Raw genomic sequence first — 7,060 nt, 5'->3', positions numbered from 1 at the left:
GAAATCTGACCGTACAGCCGGCGGCACACAAATCAACATTTCTTACGGGTGTCCTCAGATTATATGACTGCAGATGGGAACTCAGTCAATTATTGTTTATGTTTCTTACAGTAAAAGCTGTAAACCTGTTAACAGTGCATGTTAGTGTAGGTAAACAATTTAAGGATTTGTGCATGCCACTGGAGTTGATTCATACAAACCAGTTCTTTATGGACCTCACTTTGTATACAGGGACACAGTGTTGCTGAAACAGGAAAGGTCCTCCATCAAACTATTGCCACAAAATTGGAAACATAATAACCTCAAATGTCTTGGTATGCGACATTACCCTTCAGTGGAACTAAGGGACCTAGTCCAAACTCTTACCCAGACAATTTTCCCTGCATTGGCACTGTGCATTCAGGTGGCTAGCATTCTACTGGCATCCCCTGAACCTACATTCATCCATCAGATAGTGAGACTTTGATGCTTTAGAAAGCACTTTTCACACAAATGTGCTCATCACTCACCGGAGTTCGTAGAAAGCTTGATCAAAACAAAAGTCCTCCAGAGCATTAATAACAACAACGTAAATTAATAAATCATTTTCCATCAAATATCAAATTGGTGTTTCTATTGAATTTCAGTAGATTAATTACTTTCCATTCACGGATTCTCTAGAAACTAATTTACCCATGATGAAAACCGGAAAAAAAAACCAGGGAATTAGATTTTTACACTCTACAGGATATGAGGTGGCGCAACAGTGCAATAAAAAATAAAGCTCCTATAAAATTAAAATAAATTAAAATGTTCTTGTTAGAATAAAATGAAATGAATTAAATACTTAAATAAATTAAATCTGCGTCTTTTCACACATACTCACACATCTGTGTGTGTGTGTGTGTGTGTCACCAAAATATACATCAATGACATCAAAATGTGATTTGGACTAGATAAGTGTGGTCGTATGGTTACAAGGGGAGGGAAGGTGTCTAGAACAAAGGCGATCACACTACCGGAGGATAATATAATAGATTTTGAGGGAAGCTACAAGCACTTTGGAATTCCACAGGCAAATGGGAATCATGACGTGGCCACAAGGAAAACAACTACAGCCAAATACATACAAAGAGGGAGGCAAGTCCTGTGACGTCAGATGAATGGAAAAAACACAATCCAAGATTTCAACACCTGTTCCCTGTCAGTCATCAGGTACCTCCCTGCCATAATAAGATGGCCTAAGGAGCAGATAGAAGCCACTGACATCAAGACAAGGAAACTCCTTACAATGCACAGAGGGTTTTATCCCAAATCCAGCCCTCTGAGACTGTATGCTAAGCAGAATGGGTGAGGACTAGTGAGCATCAGATCCACTATCCAGCATGAAACAACCAAGATCCAGGAGTGCACCAGGATAATGGCCCCAAGTGACAAACTGCTTAGTGAGTACCTCAGACAGCAGAAACCTGAGGAGGACGGAAATGAGGAGGAACAGGGACCATCATGGCAGGAAAAACCGCTGCATGGTATGTACCACCAGCAGATAGCAGAAGTGGCTAATATGGAGAAATTCTACCAATGGCTGGAAAAGTCTGCATTGAAAGACAGAATCATGGCAGCACAGCAAATATGCCCCTGTGATATAACAGCAGGATGCAAAATGCCAGCAGGCAGGGCGTATATAGAACGCCATAACCAAGTGGCTGGCATAGTGTACAGAAACATCTGTGCTGAGTACAGGCTGGACGATCCAAGGTGTAAGTGTGAGATACCCCCAAATGTGATGGAAAAAGACCAGGCTAAGATCCTGTGGGACTTCCGGATACAGACAGACAAGACCATAATGGCTAACCAATCTGACAGAGTAGGTGTGGACAAACAACAGGAGAGGGCCATAGTGATAGATGTGGTGATCCTGAGTGTTAGCAACATCAGGAAAAAGGACACCAGAAGCTCAAGAAATACCACTGGCTGAAGGAAGAGATAGAGGAGATGTGCGAGGAAACTGCGGTTCCCGTTGGAAACTTCATAGCTAAAAGTTTACACCCTCCCCACTTAAATAAACATAGGTCCGATCACTGTGCTCCTACCAGCGATAATGGTTAGATTCTCAAGACGGCGTGATTTTCTAGGTTGTTAAATGAGACCATTGCTATGCTAAATCCTTCTAGTCATGTGTGTGCAAAGAAAATAAGGGGCTTCCCAAACCGATGGTAATGAAAACGTCCTGGAGCTCTGTGTAGTCTCTAGAACCTTCTTACAAGACTGCTTCCTGAGAAGTGTCATCACTTTCAGCAGTGAGTGCCTCTGCAGTTAGTGTCTTAGGAACTACCAGGTTATTCTCTCTGACTGTATCTTATTTGGATTCATGTGAGTTTACAGGAGAGGCTTCACTTACTAAACACTCATCCATGATATGATAAATATCTGTACATTTGTTGTTCTTCAGCGGTGCTGAATCTTCCCAATTCAGGTGTCTTTACTTCCACTGTAACAGTATTTACATTTGCACCAGTTCTGAGGTTTCTTTTTTAGGTTTCTAAAGCTCTCTGCTTCAGGAACAGGGACATATAAAGTATCATTTCTCTTTCAGGGTTTCCACCTCTCATTAACATGGGAAGGATTCAGCAGAACAGGTAAGTCATTATCTCTTACAGAATATCCTCTGGACTGAGATGGTGAGGACTTGGATTGTCTTGTCTAGCTGCTTAGTCATTTTTCTTGGAAATGTAATATGTTTCTGTGAACCGGCTCTCAAGTTATGGACATCTTTGACAATAGTGTGAATCATGTGATTTTGAATTTTCTTCAGTATCTGACTGAAAAACTGAATTCTGTCAGGTTTGAGGTTTAACTGTCTTAGGCTTAGTGGGCTTGTCATCCGTTTCTTCAGTCAAAATTCCACAGGGAAGTAAAAGATCTGTGTAGAGTATGTGTAGAGCCATCTTGGCCTTCAGGTCAAACTACATAGACAGGCAGATCATTCTCCCCAACGCTGTACATACAGTGGATTCCCACTGATGTGCTATGTTATGCTTGTTGTGTAGCCACACACTGCAAACTAAGACATGATCTCTCTCTTCTAGGGTGGACTCCCTGGCCAGTTTATCAAATCATGTGTTTTTGTCTCACTGTCACCTTCCAGGCATTCTTCATGGTGAGGTCGTAGCTTTCCATCAATTGGGGTTTTAAATTCCTCACGTACTGCAAGTGAGATGTGGATTCAATACCTTTAATTGGTAGGCCAAATGGGATGTCAATAGGTAGTCTAGGTTTCCTGCCAAATTAGTTCAAATGGTTAGTAATCAGTGACATCATTTTTAGTGCAGTTGTAAGCATAGGTAAGGGTTTTTTTTTTTTTTTTTAAATACTCCTCTTTGAGCATGCCCAGCATACTGAAGAGTATATGGTTAAACCTCTCAGCAGGGTTTCCTCTTGGATGATAAGGGCTAGTCCTCACCTTCCGAGTGCCTATGACAGCACAAAGTTCTTTGATCAAGTGAGATTCAAAGTCTCTGCCTTAATCACTGTGGAGTTTTCTGGGAAACCACAGTGTACAAGGAACTGTTCCCACAGGCATTTAGCAACTGTACTGGCCTTTTGATCTCTGGTAGGTAGAGTGGCATAGGTTTCATTTCAACTTTGGTGGGGCACACTTCTCTCACCAATCAACCTAACACATGAGTAGCAGTTTATATTAAAAAAACCGCATATGCCACACAAGGAATGCCAAAAATTGGTTTTAATATGGCAAACATTTTACCTTGAATATTAATATATATTTACCATATTTTAAACAAACATCAGAACTGTTTTGTCATAATGCAGCATTATAATGCTTTTGCAATTGGCATCTTTATTAATTTTATCAGCTTTTAGCTTTTTTAAGATCTTAACTAAAAGTCATCTACAACCTTAAAAAATTAGGAACAAGTAGGACAACTTCACATTGCAAACAGGCCCACAAGAATAGTTCAAAAACATCTCAGTTTAAAACATTTATAGTTTAAACATTTACAGACTCAAATTAATGGTCTGCAAAGTTCTTAGTCTAATGGAAACACTTTTTTTTTTACAGCTGTCATTGGCTGTTATTAGCTGTTATTAGCTGTTGTCAAGTCCTCACAAACAATCTTTCTGTCTAACTGATCAAGTTCTTCTTTGTGCACATGGCATGCAGTTGCACTGTTAAGTCGTTTGTGTCATAGTTAACCTAAGCCATGTTTTTATCCTAAGAGCGCCAAAACGTCTCTTAGCTTCAGCTCAGGTGGTAGGTATAGCTGAGAGCATCCTTACTACAGTTACTTCAACACGTCTGAAGAAGCCTGTAACTTCTTGGGCCATCTTCTGCAGCTTCGGTACAGGAACAGTGTGAATACTTTGGATGAAACATGGCTAACGCAATCTGAAGGCCATCAGTGCGCATGCGCATGTTGTCTAAATAAATATCAATATATAAAATCAATTACAAACCTTAATTATTATAACCTTGAAACCTTTATAATCTTTATAATACTGGAAATATGCCTAAATATGGGTCATTCCAGCATGCCATGAGTTCAGCTCAGCTGCTGCGTTTATTTTTCTGCTCCATGTAGTTTATCTACGTAGCTAACTAGCCATGTATTCTTATATTATTTATATCGGACCACGCTTTACTTTCATATTAATGGGAGAGCATTATGAGAGCGCGCTTATTTCACAAACAGTTATGTGAGCCTTAAAGAAAAGGATATATTGCGAATTACTTTTCATAAATTTAGTCATTTGAGTCCCATGTCAGAAAATGTGCCTGTTCGTGGTTCATTATGTCGGTCTTACTGAATGTAGCAAATCGGCCGCACTCAGTGATCATCTTCGGGGATTTCAATAATTCTCCCACACTTAACTGATGGTTATGGTGAAACGCAGAAAATTATTTTAAAATGTAACAGAAGGAACGTTGTATATAATGGAGTAAAAGTACATTTTTGAATTCACAAATGTACTCGAGTAAGAGTATAAATTACCTTCTTTTAAAACAACTCCTACAAGTACAGTTTATTCAAAATGTAAATGTAACGGAGTAAATGTAGCGCGTTGCTACTCACCTCTGCCAAGTACTGTACAGAGCCCACAGTTTTTAAAAGAGAATGCCAAGGAGCCTGTTGTTGAGCAAGAAGTGCATTGGACTACCGTGTGTTGATCGATATGGCCTCATTTACATAAACAGTGATGGCCTGAATGTGAGTCTGAGTACTACCATGAAAATTACATTTTTCCAGTGCTTTCCACCATTTTAAAATCGCTCTCTGATAAAGGCTGAATCGGCTTTAGTGGCCAGTGGTGACTTCTTTTCGTGAAAGGCTCTTGCACAGTAGAAATATAGCACACCATTTGATCTGGGTCTGTAATGGAGCCATGCGTGATCCCTATATCACTTCTGAAAATGTAGTGTCTTATTATTTAGCTTTTGCATTGGTAACAATTTTTGATTTGGCTGGTTTGGCTTCACATATTCCATTATGTCTGTTTCTCCCTCATGGTGTTTCCTTTAAAAAATGTTTGGCATTGACTTCTACCCTGTCTGCTTGTTTTTGGACCTAAAGCATGACACAATAGAACTTTTCATTCAAGTCAGTCAGTACAACCTAGAAATAGAGAGGTATCATAATTAAAATAATGATGTTTTGCAAGAAAGAAAACATCACACAATTAATTCTCCCAGTGGCTCTCAATATGCTACACTTAGTGGTTGTATGTGATATTCCACTGGTTTCCAGTACAAAGCTCAACATGTGCTGTATTTGCCACAAAAAGAAATATGTTTAAAGTTTACTCAGCACAATCCATCATCTTGTTAGGCGTATGACTCACTGATGATCATATGATTATAGTTTGTTAGAAAACTGTTAAATGCAAGAAGGAATGTAAACTTTCACCACTACTGGATTATTTTTATGATTTGTAATTATTTATTTAAAATATACTGAATAAACATACATTTTGATCATAGAATGAAAGCTTGCTTTATCATGGCAAACGGATGCATTTTCACATCCTTGCTACCTGACTGTTTCATCTGAAATCTCACGTCTGCCTGTGTTCATTCACCTCCATGCACTGATAATGAACCTGGCTGCACTGTCTCATTCACCTGATTTTTTTTTTAATCCTAAATTTTAGTTCCCCCCCCCCCCCCCCCCCCCCCCCCCCCCCATTTTTTAAATATACTAAATACAGTCGTTTTGGAAAGAGAACAAAAGCATACTTTACAGACCTGTAGACTCCTTAAGATGGCTAAGCACATGTGTGAGTCAGGCTTCAAAGAATACCAAAACTTCTCTCATCTTAATGTGACCATTACAGTTCTCCATTAGCTATTGAAGGTACTTGGGGCATGTGTAATTCCCTTCAGCATACAACTGAATTCCCAAAAGACCCATGGGGCCTATGAAAACAATCTTCATAGATTCTTCCTTGTCAGTTTGAAAATAACCTGATTTCAGGTCCATTACAGAAAACCACAAAGTGCAGAAAATTAGTTAAAGCATAAACAACTTTGGTTAGGTTAATCTACACACAGTCTGATATCTTCGTGTTTTTTTTTTCCAAGAATGACAATTGCAGATGAGTAAGGATATTCAGACTCATGGATTCCAGGAGAGCTTTGAGATGTTTTCAGACAGCTTTATAGTCATTGGGATAGATGGGCCATGTTCTCTGCTGGAAAGGTGTGTCATCTTTGATCTTAATATGGTGCTTAACATTAGTGGCATGACAATGATCCAGATTGTAGCAAGCAAACGCATCAGAAAACGCATTGAGTTTCTTGGTAACTCTGACTTTCCACTCTTCCAGTAATGGTGAAGCACTGAAATCAAAGCTTAAATTAGGCTTTCAGATTGGCTTTGTGGCTGCAAGAATAAACTACCACAACTAATTTTAGCAATGTGGCCCTCATTGGGTGAAGAACTGGAAAGAACGTTAAGGGCCACAGTCAGCTAGGCAGTTACACAGTTTCTAGGACACATTATGATCAATTCCACTTCTGACCCGCACCAATAATTTGTATGGTGGCTGACCAGGCAGGGTGGCA

The sequence above is a fragment of the Electrophorus electricus genome, chromosome 17, assembly GCF_013358815.1.
Source record: "Electrophorus electricus isolate fEleEle1 chromosome 17, fEleEle1.pri, whole genome shotgun sequence".
Taxonomy (NCBI): domain Eukaryota; kingdom Metazoa; phylum Chordata; class Actinopteri; order Gymnotiformes; family Gymnotidae; genus Electrophorus; species Electrophorus electricus.
Note: the sequence above shows the minus strand (reverse complement) of the source record.